Below are 17532 nucleotides of genomic sequence, written 5' to 3' on the forward strand. Positions count from 1 at the left end.
GTACATATATATATATATAGTTTGCTATATTATATACTGTTATGAATTCATTGGAATTGGTCATTTCGATGACGAGAATTAAATATTAAGCATGTGATTTGATTTTTGTACAATATGAGCTGTGATTATTGTACGTGGTTTTAACATGAAGTTTGTTAAAATGTTTTGTCTTCGGACGAGTTTTTGTCTTCGGACTTGTTTATGAAATATGACATGTATATGATATAATGGATTATATATATATATTGTATAAATTGTAAATAGGTACATATATATATATAGTTTGCTATATAATATACTGTTATGATTTTATCGTGATTATGTCATTTCGATGACGAGATTTATATATCGAGCATGTGATTTTGATTTGTACAATACGATGTGAGATTATTGTACGTGATTTTAACATGGAGATTGTTAAAATGTTGATTTGTCTTCGGACTTGATTTTTGTACAATATGATGTGAGATTATTGTACGTGATTTTAACATGGAGATTGTTAAAATGTTGATTTGTCTTCGGACTTGATTTTTGTACAATATGATGTGAGATTATTGTACGTGTTTGGCAAGTCGGAACCTAGCCTTTGGCCGGGCGAAAGTTACGATACAGTTAGAGCTCTAGTCTGTCTGCCGGAGTACTGCATGTAAGGTAACGGGTGGTTATCTGCTCATGAGTACTCATATTTTTGAATGTTGGGTAGCGGGTGGTTGCCCAATATCGGCGGTGTACTACGAGAAGGGTAACAGATGTGTATCAGCGTTCTTTAGTACCCGTATTATAAATGCATTTGGGTAACCAGAAGGGTTGCTTAATTTCTCATGAGCGCTTCATTTCATATTTTTTTGGGACAACCAGATGGGCCGTCCATTGACTCATGAGTGCATTTATATTTGTTTGATTTGTGGATTTTCGTATATATTGTTATGCGAGTTATATTTTCATTTTACTCATACGAGCTGTAAAGCTTACCGGATTTGTGTTTATAATCCCGGTGCACCAATTCGATGGTGTAGTGGATAACTCCGCATGTGTGGATTAGCGGGAATTGACGGACCGCTCAGAGGACTTGAAGTTATTTATCTCCAACTTGTGTGAGGATTATACATTTCCATTTGTTATAATGTTGAATTATAATTTGGTTTGTAATAATCGGTTTGACTGAGTTGTATTTTGAACTCAAAGATGATCCGCTGTGGCATTTTAAATGATTTCGATTTCATTGAGATTGTTTTGGTGTTTAACGACTTTGAAATTTTGAGTTTTTATACTTGAAATTTTGGGGTCGTTACAATCACCTGATGCTTCAATATCAAATTTGCTTGGAAGAGGGGTAGGAGTTGAACTGTTAGCCTTCATGTTAGCTTCTTCCAGTAGCTCAACAATATATTTCCTCTAATTGAGAAACAAGCCAAAGGGTGATTGATTCATTTCAATTCCTAAAAAGTACCTCAGTGCACCAAGATCTTTAATGACAACTTGGTATGCAAGGTACCTTTAAGAGACTGAATTTCTTCATTACTGTCACCAATTATAATTAAATCATCCACATAGACGAGAACAATGAGTCTTCCAAAAGTACCAGTTCTGACAAACATAGATGAATCAGCCATGCTCCTTTTAAAACCACATTCAAGAAGCACAGAGCTGAGCTTAGAATACCAAGCTCTTGGGATTGTTTAAGACCATATATAGCCTTATGCAATTTGCACTCAACCCCAGCTTCATTTGCTTGATGATGCCCTGGAGGCAAGCGCATATACACATCTTCTTCTAATTCTCCATGCAAAAATGCATTCTTAACATCCATTTGAAACAAGGACCAACCAGAATTGACAGCCATAGATAACAATACACGAACAGTGTTCACTTTAGCAACTGGTGCAAATGTTTCCTTATAATCAACGCCAAACGTTTGAGTAAAACCACGAGCCACTAACCTTGCCTTGTGTCTCTCAATTCTGCCATCTGAATGAAACTTGATTTTGTAGATCCATCTGGCTCCAACTACATTGTGGCCTTTTGGCAATTAAACAATGCTCCAAGTATTATTTTCATGGAGTGCTCGAAGTTCATCTTGCATAGCCTTTCTCCACACTGGTGACTGATTGGCTTCTTCAAATGATCTAGGCTCAGTGGTGTCACACAACTTGTTAAGAAAAACTGAATGGGGAGCTGACACATTGTTTAGAGTAGCAATATTACCAAGAGTATGTAGAGAAGTGGGAGTTTCAAAACCAAATCTCACATTTGGTTTCCTAGTTCGACTAGGATACCTTCTTTCTGGTGGATCTGCCACATTGTTCTCGACATCAAGCTCAGTGACTGCAATTGGATCAGGTTCAACATCTTCAGGTTGATTAACTACAACATTCTCGATGACCTCATCAACATCATGAACAGTTGAAGAGGGTTGATCAATGCAGTGATCATCATTTGGAGCTAGAGTGTGAGGGACATGAACCTCACTAGGTATAACTGGCTGAGGAGCTGCAGATTCAAATAGCTCCCCCTAAAGATCATTATCTTTAGCATGAAATAATGGTTGTGTTTCATCAAATCTCACATCTCTGGAGACAAACAACTTCCTTAATTGAGAATCATAACACTTGTATCCCTTCTGTGATGAGGAGTAGCCAAGAAAAACACACTTGATGGCTCTTAGATCTAGCTTTTCTTGATTCTTGGCATGAGTGTGAACATAACACACACAACCAAAGACTTTGAGATGATCAATATTTATTTTTCTTCCTTTGAGAACCTCAAATGGTGATTGGAAGTTAAGAACTCGACTAGGAAGTCGATTAATGAGATATGCAGCTGTGTGAATTGCTTGAGACCAGTATTTCTTAGGAACATGAGCATGAAGCATAAGAGCTCTAGTCTTCTCCAACAAATCTCGATTTTTTCTTTCTGAAAGACGATTTTGTTTAGGTGTACCTACACAACTTGTTTGATGGAGAATGCCTTGTGAACTTGAGTAATTTTGCATGACTTTGGATGTGTATTCAGTCCCATTGTCGGATCTTAATATGCAAATATTTGAAGAAAAATGAGTTTTGACCAGATTATGAAAGTCTTGGAAAGATTGAAACACTTCACTCTTTGATTTTAGGAGATACAAAAACGTAGTTCTTGTAAAATCATTGATAAAAGTTACATAAAATCGATAGCCATCAAAAGACTCTACCCTTGCAGGTCCCCAAACATCCATGTGAACTAACTCAAAAGCTCGAGATGTTTTTGAACTAGAACTAGGAAAAGGCAATCTGGTAGATTTGGACTTATGACAAGTCTCACATTCATGAGTGATTTTATAAGAATTAGGAAACATAAATGACATGACATTTGATGAAGGGTGAGCTAATCTCATGTGGCACAGATTTGGAAGAGGAATGAGGCTTGTATCTGCAGCAAGACTTTGATGAAAACTTGAAGAAGCTGAAATGTAGTAAAGGCCATTTAGGAAAAACCATTCACCAATCTTCTGTTTTGAAATACGATCCTGAAACACAACACTATTAGTTGAGAAAAAAACATGACAATCAAGAACATGAGTGATTTTTCCAACTGAGAGTAGTTTGAATGGGAATAAGGGAACAATCATGACATATGAGTACTTATGATTAGAGAAAAGCTTAAGTCTACCCTTTCCTAAGATTGGATCTTTCTTTCCATTTGCAACTGACACATGTGAGGGAGATTTGAAAGTGTGAAAATCTTCTAAATGGGATGCATCATTAGACATATGATCTGATGCGCCAGAATCCACAATCCAAAAGTCATTATTCTTGCACAAATCTAAGGCAGTGGAAATTGCACAAATGATACCTGGAATCTCCTCTTGCCCTGCAATATTTGAATCAGCAAGATAGCCTGCAAACTTGCCAAGCATGGCAGTAGCCCCCTCACTGTCACAGTTGTCTTGTCTCTGTTGAATAAAAGCTGCAAACTCATTGATGAGATTGATGGGATTTGCAGTGAAGTTGTTGAGATCTTGTGAGTTAGAAGAGCTGCAACTTGCTTGATTAGCCTTAGGAGTATAGACAGGTCTAAACTGTCCCCTCGAGCTTTCATCAAACTTGTTCTTCAACTCAGGATGAAGAATCCAGCAAGTTTCCTTCACATGACCTACTCCAGTCCTTCCAATCTTTTCACAGTGTGTGCATTTCAGATCTGGGCGTCTGCCTCGATATGGTCTGTTGTTGCTAGCAAAAGCTCTAGCATCAGCAGCCCCCTCCTATCTTTCAACAACAACAACTTCAGCATTTGTCATCACCTTCCTTCTTGTCTCTTCTCTTTGAATGGTGGTTCTCACATTGAGAAGAGTAGGCAGCTCTGGTGACATGAGAAGATGACTCTTGATATCCTCATATTCAGCTCCAAGGCTAGTAAGAAGCTCAAATATTATATCTTCCTCTTGTCTCTTCAAAAGTATAGCTCTCTCAGTGGTAAAGGGCTTGTAGATCTCGAGCTCATTCCATTTTGCAGTTAATTTTCCAGGATGTTCAGTGAAGGTTAGATTACCTTGTCGAAGATCAGCCAGCTCCCTCTTGATTTGGAACACTCTAGCACTGTTGTTTAGATCTCCATACATGCCCTTGATTGCATTCCACATGTCAAGAGCACTTTCTGAGTATTGAAAGATTGATTGCAGCCTTGGTTCCATGGAGTTGATAATCCATGACCTGACCAGTTGATCTTGAGAAAGCCAAGCATCATACTCAGCATCAGAAGTAATGGGCTTCTTTGCTTCCTCGTTAATGTAATTTGTCCTCTGCTTCCTCCTATAGCCAAAGTCATGGCATTGGCCCATTGAATGTAATTGAACTCATTGAGCAAGGTGGAGGTGAGACGAGATGATGTGTTGGAGTCAATGACATCTTCGGAATCAGATGAAGAGTTTCCTGCAAGCTTATCCCCTCCGGCCATGATGAAATGATAATGAAGATGAAATGAAAATCAGAAACAGAAACAGGTCCTATGAGGATCACTGCTCTGATACCATGAAGAAGGTAACACAAGGAAATAGTTTGAATATGAATGATGTATTGAACTGCTAGTTTTTATAACTGAATCATGTTTGCAGCTACAATGGAAACAACTATATATAGACTAGTAAAGCAAACAGCACTAAGAAAAGAAACTGCTGCACTAAGTAAGTACTAAGAAAATATAGCACTAACAATAACACTAAATAGACATCACTAACAATATAGGTCTCCATCTTACTTATAATTAATCTCATTACTCAATCTATATATATCTAGCCTGGCCGCCTCTTAAATAATCCCACAGACCCACACTGCCACATGCACACAACTAGGCTAGGGTTTAAGTACCCGGGTTTCTCAACCAATCTGCTCACACCTTCTTAATCTTATGTTCAAACTTTGAAGTGGAGGAATCCTTCGATCTGACAATCTGACATTCGTTTGATCAGATCCAATTAATATGTTCAGGATCCACCAGATTGAATAACTTTAAAATGGCATTACCGCATCGAGTTCATCATGTGGCATTCGTTTTCTCCAGCTATTTCAAGTAAGTATGATCACAATAACGTACGTACTTCATTCCTTAGCGATGGTTAAAGCAGATCAGGTAAGGTTTACTACCATGGGAAGTTACTACCATATATTATACTGTAATTAATAACCTTATATTTTCTCTATATATGATTCATACAGTATGAAGGTGCGTAGGAGGCTGGGTGCAAACCTAAACGAGTATTATTCCAAATTAAGCAAAATATATATGGTTTTGTTACTTTGCAACTCTTATTTTCGATTGATCTTAATCGGTTAATCATGCAACTCCCAGATCGACCCGATCACCGCAGGAAATATAGACGTTTAGGGTACGGAAGTGTAGTCAAGGCTGCCGAGATTGTTCAGACATGCTTCACTAAGCAATGGCTTGAATTAAAAGTGTGATGAACATCGTCACTCCCTTACACGGATTTTTTTTTTAAAAGATACACTTGTTGAAGGAAAAACACGCACTAGGCCAAAAAAGGTTTCAGATAGCAGTTGTAAACTGTTGACTGATAAAAACGTATATGTTGAGTACCTCGGGACTATGTGATAGCATCTCAGACAACAGTTTTAAACCGTCGTATGAACTATTTCCAGACAGTACATTTTTTTTGGGTTAAATGTTGTATGAGTTATCTCCAATTCACCCAAAACCGAGACAAAGATAGGCTATATGTTGTATGATGTATAAACAGATCACATATTAATGTCGTCTTATTTATACACATACGGCATAATAATGTTGTGTGATAGAAATTTTATAGTGAATTTTGAATAGAGTATATGATGTCTAAATTGTATCATCTTTCATAATCTTGGATAATTGATCTTTCAATAACTATTCAACGACAGATAAGTGTTGTGTGAGTAAGCTTGTAATGGCAAAAGGTTACATGTTATGTCATGTTAATGTGACTGCGACAACATTTAACTGTTGTCTGAATCAAAATAGCACTACTACAAATCCCCTCATTGCATACTAATAGAAACGGTGTCTATTGGGGGTAATACACACTGATAACAATGTGTAATCTCATTAGCACCCCTGCAGCCACTATTTTTCTATCAGTGCCCTATGTAGCAGGTGCTAATGCGGCAATACATACTATTAGAACATCAGTGGCATCCCAAAACCCAAGGCATCAACCCCTTTTAATCTTCCACTGTTATGAGTGTCTATTTAGTGCCCACTGATATCAGTGGCAAAGTCGTGAGGTTAAATTTAAAAAAATATGAGGTGCCAATTTGACACCTATACAATCCTATATTTATTTTCAATGCCTCAAACAAGTTCAATATCATTATAGATATACCATTCAAAGTGGCAAACTTCAAGACTAAGCTAACAAATAAAACTATTACAAAGATATGATAGTTACACATGAAAAATTAAGCATCAGTACTAAGGCTCTTCCTCCCCACAGCTGCAAGCCTTCTTTGAAATGAATGACATCAATACTCACATAAGTCACAAAGCACTAAGACTGAAACAATGTATAGACAAGCAACAACATAAGAGAAGCCACATATTATAAATGATAGATAGCAACAGAGATCGCCTCATGAACACCTACTATTTTTTCTATTACCTAAAATCAACAATGACTAAACCCAAAAAATGATTCAAGAACTTAATATTCATCTTGCAAAATTCACAAGAATGAAACTGCATGAGAGCAGCAAATGGAAACTCAGTAATTCAATATTTAGATATAGTCAAGGGTCTAAATATCGGTTATCGGGGTTGTATCGGTTGAGGGAAAAAAAGATATATCGGAATATATCGGAATTATCGGATTTGCTAATTTTTAGTTAATATTAATATATTTTGGGACTGTACTAAATAAACTTGGGCAAATAAAAATATTTAGATGTTTTGACAATGAAAATACATAAATAGACAAAATAGTACTAGCAGGTGCTAACATTATGATTTAACGATTTAAAGAAAAAGACAAAAGTAGTCAGACATGCGGTTTCTTAAGAATGACTGATGATAGCAAAATGACCAGAAGAACTGAAGAAGTACGACCAAAGAATATGACATAAACCAATTCAGTCTGGTAACAACATTATATGGCTAGTAACTTTTGGCATCACAAGTCTAAATGATCTAATGGCCACAACACAAACAATAGAAGAATCTTCTTACAACAACATCAAAAGTGGAGTCAAAGTCATCGACTGCAAAACAAATATCTGGATAGGCAGGTGTTGTCTCCACTTCCTACATAAATGTCAGCAATAGTATGAGAATGAAGTGGAAGATAAATGTTGTCTTTACTACCTGTATAGAACTTCGATCATGAGGCAGATTCTAAAACCCTACATTTTATTAAATCTTGTCTGCTTCGTTATATCTATGAAGAAGATGAAAGGACTTGTTTTCTTTCAATTGAGTAATTGCTGCAGCAGCCTTCTAGTTTACATGAGAAGGTCCTCAAGTCCTAATCTATGGGAAACACATCCCATCCTTTCCTATCTTCATAAAAACCATAATTCGGTATTCCACCAACAAATTAGGTAAAGCCGATGAACAAGACAAGTGTGCAAACCTTGTATATTAGAGATAATGGTTTATCTTGCTCAGCTTGATGATTCCGAAGGTCCTGATGACTAAAAACCAAGACTTAATTTAACTTGTACCATTGCTTAGCTCTGGTGAAAACAAATGATACATGAATATTCCACTCGAATTTCTACAAATACGCCTATAAAAGTCATTTATTCCTTATTTAAACAGGAACACACTAGTAAACATAATGTGTGCAGATTGTAGTATGAAAACACAATGCAATTCATTCAAAGTTACCTGCAAATAGCAACGGTCAGAGTACCTCCTATTGTATAAAGAAAATCAAGAGAATCTGAAGTACTAGAAGACTATGATAGCATTGAAAACAATTGAAAGAAGAAAAGAATGAGACTCACTAAAAAATTATCAGATCAATAAAGTACCTCCTGGTGGTAGAACAATATGCGAACAACCACAACCCACATATCAGATGTAAGAATAGAGAGATTGAACAAAGTGGCTCCACTCATCTGAAACAAAAGACCTATCATAGCTAGTAATAATGAGCAGTTCAGAAAATTGCTTCACTTTCCTAAAACACTGAATGCAAGGAACACATACTGAATAATGCCGTAACATAAGGTCTCTTTGGCTTGTTAGTCTTTTTCTTCAACTCAGCTGCATCAAAAGTTTCCATTCATCGGTAAGAATCTTCATTAAAGATTTCAACAGACATTCAAGAATAATCATGCTACTGATTCAAATGCATCAATACTTACCAATCTCAGGCATGTGATGTTCATTGACCAGCAAAATTTGTATCCATAGATGGCAGCATCTGAAATGAATATAAGGTAATAGTTCACAAGTCAACAGTGTACAAAAGAAAAGGCTGTCTTAAGTGGGAAAAATAAAAGATGTTTAGTAAATGATATAGTACTTGCCTTTCTCCATGGACCAAATTTTGATGGAGTTTCTACTGAAGCCCCCAACTGCAAGCGTGTAAAGCAGAATATATGCTTAATTTGCATAATGAACTCATGAAAGCATAAAAAAAAAAAGGAAAGGGAGGGGGGATGGGGATGGGGAGTAATGCTTTACACTAGATTGGAATAGAAAAGTTTATACATGGCACATAATTTTTGAAATCTACAATGATAGTCATTAAATCCAGGGATCACATAACCTAATATCTTATTGACGTGTCATTAACGGTAAACATGAGCAAGCAAGTATTCATAGTATCCTTTCTGTGGTAAGCCTACTCTGATTTAATTCATCAATAATAGAAATATGCTCAGAAAGAAGGCAAAGATTTTCTGTATTCCAGTTCCCTTTTAAAACACACAATTATGGATTGCCTTTCAAGCATGCTACTCATAGTTCTCAAAAACAAAACAAAAAGTTTATATTTTGCTACCTTCAAGCATAATCAAATTTAAAAGACTGATTAATGCCAACTATAATAACAAAAGGATGGAAAAGAGCATTGGAGCAACCACATCGAAAAGAAATAACCATAATCATTTCCTTACCTCTTCAAACTTCTCAAAGTTTTGAGTATCTAACTCATTGTTAACCTCTGGTACAAAAGCAGCTTCCATCTGATATAGTTTGTCCCATTCTAACCCTTTAAACCATGGGAGTGCCTAAATGAGAAGCCACGTGTCATCTTAAATACATTCACCATATAAAAATATATATTGTGTATGCATACAAACCTTTATTTCATAAGCTCCTTTAGTCAGAGAGGCGTTTTAGAAACTTCAAGGATCTTGAACCTGGATTTAATCCCTGCAAAGTTAACATGGATTTATAAGAAATTTGGAAATAGCAATTAAAAATTTCATAAAGTATTTGAACAGAATAGGTAGAAGCTCTGATTTGGAATGTTATACGCATGATACATTCTCAAACAGGGGAAAAGATCTACACTAAATTGCGGGTTTAAGTATATATGACCTCAAATGATTTTTGCTTCAAGGGAAGGTTTTATGGCATCTTCACACTGCCATCAACAATCTGCCTAGTTTCTATTTTCAAATTGCCTTGCAGCTCCTTGTTTTGCTTTAAACTCCGATGGGATTTAACTTCCTTTTGAGGTACAGCATTCAAAGAAACTTTATTTCCACCAATATTCCTACACTTAGATATCAGTAAAATTTAAAATGACGTTCAAAACATTTATAGAGAGCAACTAAAAAGAGAAACAATGACAGATACATCATACTTGGACATTTTCCAATTTGACACATTGGAGTTCTTATCCACATGTTTGTCAGGACAAGGTTTATTCCCTCTGACAGTGATGATCGTTGAGTTTCTTATTGGCTCCACAGTAGGGAGCATGATCATAGGCTTTAGATTATGACTACTGAGTTTTATTGTCTTATTATTTAGCTTAAAGGGCTCACTTGAACCCTGCAACAAATTAACAGATGGTCAGAAAGCTTATAACAACAACCAGATATTTCCATTTAAGGTCATGTGGATAATTATGCAAGTTTCAGTGCACAAAACAGAACGAATTTTCTGTGCATGGAGAAGGTGAGCAAAGTCTCATATTTGAAGGGTAGCATCATCTGAAAGCCCCCATTTTCAATTAGTGGAATTTTCTGTCATTTCTATCATTCACTTTACATAACACAAAACCAGTCTAAAGTCTTCAATTTTAATACACACTACCTCCTATTGCAAATGTGAGCAGACTAACGCAGTCAAATCTAAATTAATTCAATAAATAAACACTAAGTATGCAAAACACTTAATTTCCTAAAGCTGAGTTAAAACTCACAAATTGATGAGAATCGAAATCGAAGAATACCTTCCGTGCTGCGAGAGCTCTTTCATGGAGAGCACATGACCTTGTAGAAGTTCAACGGCGGCGACAAACTCCAGGAGCTCACTGCAAAGCTCCTCATTGCTCTTTGCCTTCCTCCTACAAATTCTCCAGAGAAAAACAGAAATAAATGTTAGAGCGGAGAAGAAACCAGAAAACCAATTCGGAACCGGAAATAAGCGAGATTGTGAACCCGCATATACAGAACTACAGAAGTCTAACTTCAAACAGTAACTACAGAACCACTCCATTAAAATTCAGAATCACAACTCATGATTCAAGTAATCACAACTCATGATTCAAGTAGTAATTTAAGCTATACCAACGTATTCTACCAAGTCCTATTCAGTTCCAATATGATCAACTGGGCAAAACAATGATAAAAAGACTTCCCAATTACAAACAAAATAGAACACTACAGTAGCGTAGTCTCACTGCAAACTAGCATCATACAACCATCATAATTTTCCAAAAACTTTCTAAACAATCAATGATATTGAATTGAATTTCACAATAACCAGACTTTGTAATCAAAGCTGTAAATTACCTTTACAAAAGACATTCCAACGAACAGAGTAGAATAGAATCATCCCTTTTCCTTTAATCTATGAGTTTTCAAGGAGTATAATTGCAACCTAGCTTCAATCGCCAAAAAAAACTGAAAACTCAAGCCACAGACTTCAACACTAACTCTAAACTGATCACACAACCATTCCACAAGACTAAAGTCTTGAATTTACCTCCAGTATGTGTACATACCCTAGGCTTCAATCTCCCTTTCTGGCTCTCAATTGCTCCATGGATCTCAATTGACGATGGGCTCATGAATTTGATACAAGGACCCAGGAAGCTTGCTAATTTCTCACTCACAAGGACAACCAATGTATAAACCAGGCACCAAAGCTGAAGAGCCGCTGCTGTTAAAGACATCAGCCTCAAAGAACATGTAGAGGTAGAAAACCCAGAATCCAAAGAGATTAAGACTTAATGGAATCCAAAAACCAAAGTCACAGAGGGAAGGAGCACGGAGAGGAGAAGACGTTTATTACCAAGATGAACTCAATCAGAGATCAGAGATGCTAGAGAGAGAGAGAGAGGAGGCTACGACGTCGTTGATGAAACCCATAACTATTATGGTTTCGAGCCTTCGGTTCTCTCTTTTCCGGCGGAGATATGGGAAGCTACCATCACCAGAATGCCGGTGACAACCAGAGAAAACCACCGGTACCAATACGCCTACAAACCTGAATTTTCTGTATGTCTGTCAAATCCTTGCAGAAGTCACTTAGAAGATTGTTGCAGGTTGGTCACACATAAGTCTGAAAACATGCTTCTAGTTGGGTTAGACATCAAGTCGTCGACGCTAGGCAGAGAGAAGGTAGACGGCGTTGTTGCGCTGAAGGTAGGAGAAGAAGATTCTGGTTAGAGAGGGTATGGGGCTTATGTTTAACTAGATATGAAAGGACGATCTAGATCTCACGATGTAAAACTAACGGTTCAAATTTTATCTCGACCCTAGGTCATTGAATTGGACTTGAACTTCTCAAAAAATTTCGGTTAATCAGTCAGCATATAATGTGTTAACGTAATGATTACCAGATGGGTGGCCGAACACACGATTAGTTATTAGTGAGTGTTAGTTTGACACAAGAAGTATAGTGGTTCACCTCCCTCTCTTAGGGTAGGCTACGTCCACTTGAATCCACTAGTATAAGCAAATAGCCTTGAGTTATACAAGTAGTGATCCCCCCTCTAAGTGGGATAAGGGGTCCCTTTTATAGGTGAGGAAACCCCTCTCATTTACATATTCTTCAATGTGGGACAAGTGCCCCTCTAGGCTTACTATGGAGTCATCTTGATGAGGTCGGAAAGGTGACTTCCCGGTGGTGTCTTGGTGAGTTCCGACTATCATTGGAAAGCTTGTATGACGAGATACGCTATGAATATCATGGTTGAGCCACATAGTGACTTGTAGATCCGCCTAGAGAGTGATGCTTATGCTCGGTGGCATGCCATACTAGCTCTGTGCTAGTAGGGGTGCCAACATAATGTTTATCTACCGTCTAAAGTTCATGCAATTTTTCCATTCCAATTATTCAGACAGCATATAATGCTAATATGTTGCCTGAAAGTTCTTAAGTTTGTTCAAGTTAAGAAAACGTTGATAATTCTCAAATATGATACAGAAACCAACCTCTTCAGACCGCACATTTGGGATTATATGTTGTCTAAAGAGGTTTATCAAAGTTCATAACAGCACATCCAAAACATATGATGACTAAAAGGTGTCGTCTAAAGGCTTTTTTGGCCTAGTGACATTATGTGCATCCGTCAATGTAACAGACGACAGTTAATTAAGTGATAAACATTCAATAATTATTGTGCAATGTTTAGTCATTATTATCATCATAATGTACGATGTAATTACCATTATAATACTCTCTCTATATAAAGAGATTATGCAATAAGATGAGTATACCAATTCTATTTTTCTTATACACATTATTAGCACTTTGCTTTAATTTTGAGTTTTCAAAGAAATAAAAGAGAGATCTAAACTCTAGAAATTTTTTTGTGGAAACTAATTATAGAAGAAAAAGAAAAAAACAGAAATCGTTTTTTGCCTTGAAAGTTGGAACACCTAAAATCTTTTATGGGCACCCAACCTTCACTCATCAGCGTCGCCCCTCCAAGTCTGGTAGCGCATATCAGCACCGCCCTTCATACCTACCCTCATAGCGCTGCCTAGCAAAGACAATGCGATGCCTACACTGCAGCCCCAAGTGGCCTTGATGGTCGTCCAACCCAGAACGGCGGCATAACCTAGAAAGCACGGAAGCGCTCACTCACCCACGATTCGCGCTTCCGAAGCGGAAGCGAAGCAGAATCGTGATGGAATCACCAAGAAACGTGCGGAATCGCGTTCCTGTGAAAACGAGTTTTCGAATCGCAGCAAAAGCACCCGATTCCAAATCGGAAGCTTGACGGCGGCGGTTATGGAAGAAGCGTGGGCATAGTTGCCTTAAAAAAAGCACAACCACTAAATCTGATCGGAGGAAAGACCTCTGGGTTTGATCTAAGGTTTGAGGAAAGAACCTCTGACAATCAAGAACGAAATCGTACGAATCCAATTTTTGATTACTAATCCTTGATTGCGATTCCAATTATTCTTAACTCTCGATGACATCAAAACATATGTTCTTACCTTCTAAATCTGAGAATCTGGGACTTGGAAAAGTGAATTGGAGTAGGAGAGAAGATAAAGATGAAGAGGGGAGGGTTTCTGTAAAAGAGAGAAGGAAAGGGTTTCTTCTGTTTCTATACCCAGTAGTGTTTGTAGCTATCCTCAGTATTGGGTAATGGGTTTTTTACAAAAAACAATTACTGACCTTTGGCTCATAGGTGGATTAGAATGATGTTTACTTTCTTTAACTAAACTCTAATAATAACTCTAACAATATCATAATGCATATATTTTTTTTCTTGTAGATATCTTCTATTTTGACCACTTTTAATATATATATATATATATATATTTAATCTAACGCTTTCAATACGTACCAACTTCTAAAACATTTAGAAAAAAATACTTCCGCGTTTCCAAATGCTTCGCTTCCACGTACCCACAGCCGATTCCATGCAGCCTAGGGTAGAACAACTCATCACTACACGACGGCCCTAGCCAAGTCTCGATCCCGATTTTCCAATCCAGCCCCGCTCATCCTGAGCAGCCCGATCTCTAACGACGATCCAACTGGTACATTATAGCCTCAATCGTCATAGACTGGACGACACTATGCTTTAGCTCAATGCCGGCGTGACTCGCCCCTCGCTCCACCGCAGATCGACGATACCTTCCTCTTTTCTAGAACTGTCGGCATGCTCCAAGCCTAGAGGGCCGCCCAGAAACAACGATGATCCGGCCACCCCCAACTTGGATCTACTCGACCCGACCCACGAAAAAAGGAATTTTACTCATGGTAAATCAGACTTTACCTCTGTAGGTAAAAAAAATGAATTATTAGATAGTTAATCTTAGTTTACTATTTATAATTTACTGTTTCAAAATAATAAAATTTACTATTTTTGGTAAATTCAATTCAATTTCTATTGATTAAACGTGACTAATTATATATATATGTCCTCATTTTTGTATGTGATTTATCAATAACAACGTGACGAGCAACATGAAATAGTGAGATCAAAAATCGTGTAATTAATATGCATTTTATTTGGCAACTTTGGAAGTAAGATCTAAACTTATGTTGCCGCTTTTATTAAATTTGATTCATATACAGGGAATTATATATGTTACGTAAGCAAAATAGTCTCTGGATATTGTGACATGTTATATACTATCTTAGTTTAATTTTTTTATTAAATAAATTTGTTGCTTGACATGTAAATGAATTGTAATGCTACTTTTTGTCATTATAATTATATATTGTAATAAGCATGTGTGAGCAACTTATTTTGTTATTTTTAAATGATATGCTACATCATTTACCCTCGTTAAATGATATGCTCTACTTGTTAAACATGATATACCTATGTTATCTTTAATAATTAATTTACTAAGCATGTTGTATCAAAATGAGCATTGGCATGATAATGAATTTCATGAGCATCATATGAAAATGGACAACCATATTACTGTGGTCAAGAATTTTCACGAAGTATCGAAAAATATGACCATCGCAATTCTTGGTCTTGCAATTCAATTTGTATTTTTTGGAAATGATGAACTTGTATGACTTTTAATGCAACTTCATAAAGGTCCAAAATGGCCATAATATATCTTGGTATATTTTAATTCGTGTATTTTAAATGCAAAACTCATAAGTCTTGTACTCTATCTACAATGGTTAAACCAGCACGTGGAAGTCCATAAATTGAACTCTGAAAAATTTGAGTACCAACATCCCGTACAAGCCAGCCAAGGCTCAACCATGATTGAATTACACAAAAATGTTTCCTACATGTAGCTTGGAAGCATTATTAAAATCCTAAATGACAAATTAAGGTCTCTCATAATAAAGAAATTTTTCCAAAACAAACTTTGCATAATAAGACAGTAATAACTAATAACCCTAAAACAAATGGTAATTACTATGGACATGTAGTTTCATACAAATGATCAATAGCAATTGATAACAATGTACCGTGTGACAAAGGCTTAGGGGATGTGACATGAGCAATGAAGTTCCATATTACGAAAAGAATATAGAATAATGAGAGTATGACGATTTAAAAAAAATTATTCAATATTGAATAGCATGACTTAAAAAAGAATTTCAAGTCCAAACAGCGATAAGAATCTAGCTCAAGCAATGAAATTCAAGACTTTTTATTATAGTCTGCCTTTAATTTTCTAAGATATTGTATTGGATGTTATACCTAAAATTTAAATAGACTTTGGTATTGAAGTGTCTTTAGATTAGACAATACATTTAAGCAATCGTTGGCATATAGCCATGGTTGTAAATTTTTCTCAATGAATTGAGAATATTTGAATATTAATTAAGATATACATAGTTCGATTTTCAATATTTTGACTTTGCAAAATATCGCATAAAGTAAAACAACTTCATAAAAATATTAGTATGACATGAATAACTGAATGTAAAGAAATGCATCATGCGATCCCCACAGTATAGTACTATATTCATGGATATAACTAAAAATATTAATAATGATCAATCCTTCTACTCATTCAAGATTCACAATGTACATACCTTATGTGATGGAAGTATCGTTTTGCGATTTTATCAAATTATTCTAAAGAATTTGGGTTTATATTCCATTTTTATGTCTTAACTATATACCTCATTGACATTTTATGTAATAACCAACAAGAGACAATAGAACCCTCATACGTTTTAATATTTATGTTAATGACTTTTCATGTGAAAAGAATAGGTGAGATTACAATTGATTTCTTTTGCATTATCTCTAATGATTGCGGATGTAACCGAGTAATAGAGAGTTTTTATGTATACCTAGTTGTTATATGTAACCGCTAATTGAATCCAACAACGTCAAAAGGAAATGAATTTCGGGATTCTGACATATTTAGACTTTGACGCGAGTCATTAGGATCCCAAGTCGTGATATGTGTATCCATATATTCAAGGAATTACACACAGACACTCATGTTTTGGATAAATAGAAGCAAGAACTAAAGAAACAAAGAACTGTAAAAATCCTTAAATATAATTCCATGGAGCAATTGAAGATGTGATTTCATCCCCATATTTTGTTGCTCCCCTGAGGCGAGACCGTGAAATGTTTGACGCATAAGTATATGCACTAACTCCATATTATGCTTCTTATATCTAATGTGATTACATGGTGTAAAGCTAATAATTCAAAACATATCTTTTAAGAAATTAGGATTGAGACCATCATATGCAAAGGACACATATATTCTCATTATGTTCAAATATTAAGAATGAACATAATACTGCTTATGCTAGTTACAAACCCACTTGGTCTCACAGAAAATGACTATAGTAATAGTCTTGATAGTGGTAATGCACACCAATATTTCCATTTAGGGTAATGTAATTTTGCTTACATAACCTCTTATTCACTAGTGCACGGCCACCACCATCATCATTTTAAATGGAAGTACAACCCAT

General features: G+C 36.2%; 2 long non-coding RNA genes across 6 annotated transcripts; both read right to left on the reverse strand.

The window, feature by feature from the left end:
* Positions 1-6805: 6805 nt before the first annotated feature.
* On the reverse strand, positions 6806-8892 carry LOC126796205 (uncharacterized). 3 transcript variants are annotated; one of them, XR_007672327.1, is made up of 6 exons: positions 8832-8892; positions 8674-8730; positions 8496-8596; positions 8093-8153; positions 7690-7764; positions 6806-7021 (listed from the first exon to the last, which is right to left on the reverse strand). It is a non-coding gene; the product is annotated as an uncharacterized LOC126796205 (long non-coding RNA). The 3 variants fall into 3 exon arrangements; XR_007672326.1 differs by having other exon boundaries at positions 6806-7764; XR_007672328.1 differs by having other exon boundaries at positions 6806-7764; positions 8093-8195.
* Positions 8893-8996: 104 nt separating this feature from the next.
* Positions 8997-12281, reverse strand: LOC126796204 (uncharacterized). 3 transcript variants are annotated; one of them, XR_007672324.1, is made up of 7 exons: positions 11632-12281; positions 11439-11526; positions 10877-10990; positions 10015-10192; positions 9774-9846; positions 9588-9701; positions 8997-9044 (listed from the first exon to the last, which is right to left on the reverse strand). It is a non-coding gene; the product is annotated as an uncharacterized LOC126796204 (long non-coding RNA). The 3 variants fall into 3 exon arrangements; XR_007672323.1 differs by having other exon boundaries at positions 11439-11530; XR_007672325.1 differs by lacking the exon at positions 11439-11526.
* Between the last annotated feature and the right edge of the window lie 5251 nt (positions 12282-17532).

The sequence above is a fragment of the Argentina anserina genome, chromosome 5, assembly GCF_933775445.1.
Source record: "Argentina anserina chromosome 5, drPotAnse1.1, whole genome shotgun sequence".
NCBI lineage: Eukaryota > Viridiplantae > Streptophyta > Magnoliopsida > Rosales > Rosaceae > Argentina > Argentina anserina.